The sequence below is a fragment of the Seriola lalandi genome, unplaced genomic scaffold, assembly GCF_002814215.2.
Source record: "Seriola lalandi dorsalis isolate HSWRI2012SDOR001 ecotype SW California unplaced genomic scaffold, Sedor1 jcf7180002054570, whole genome shotgun sequence".
Lineage (NCBI taxonomy): Eukaryota > Metazoa > Chordata > Actinopteri > Carangiformes > Carangidae > Seriola > Seriola lalandi.
This window is the reverse complement of record NW_019525123.1, coordinates 1-998: the sequence shown is the minus strand read 5'-3', so window position 1 is coordinate 998 and position 998 is coordinate 1.

The window sequence follows — 998 nt, the reverse complement described above, 5'->3', positions numbered from 1 at the left end:
ACCGACCTGCGCTTCCAGAGCTCCGCCGTCATGGCTCTGCAGGAGGCCAGCGAGGCTTACCTGGTCGGCCTCTTCGAGGACACCAACCTGTGCGCCATCCACGCCAAGAGGGTCACCATCATGCCCAAAGACATCCAGCTGGCCCGCCGCATCCGCGGGGAGAGGGCTTAAACCCGCCTGACTACACTCCAAACACAACGGCTCTTTTAAGAGCCACACACCTGTTTCATAAGAGCTCTGTCCTTTCAACAATATACATAATACTCACCAAATATATAATTAATCAAACTCATTTATATGGTTTATCAAATATGGTGAACCTTTACATGTGGAGCATATCTGATCCTGAATCAGTTCAGGAAAAAGGTATCAAACAGATTTTTTCCAGCCAGTTTTGTAAAGTTGTTGAATAAAATTAATTACTGTCTTCAGACCATAAACAAACAACTGAGCCTGTGAACACTCGCTCCAGAAGCACAGAGTTACATTAACCTATATGTGGCTTAGAGACATGTATAGATGCAGTAATATGATTACACTAAATCTGTTAATAGTTTAAAGACAACCTTCCAACATTATCCCAGGCTTGGCAACGTCATCATAAAGATATCCCCGAAGTTTTTGTTCACAACATGAAATATATTATACAAACAAGTGCAGCTACTTCAGAATTAATATATTCATTACAATTTAATATAGTTTGTAGTAACTTCAACTTTTACCAAAAGTAGGAATTAATCTTAGTCACTTATGATTTACGATGTTTGTATCGTCATAAAGAGTTTAAACTTCCTTTACACAGTAACAAGATACTAATATTAAATCTAAAGGATTAATCTCTGTAGAGCAGATGTGTGGCTCTTAAAAGAGCCGTTGTGTTGTTGGGGTGTGTGGTGACACGTTTAGCCTCCGAAGCCGTACAGGGTGCGGCCCTGCCTCTTGAGGGCGTAGACCACGTCCATGGCGGTGACCGTCTTCCTCTTGGCGTGCTCGGTGTA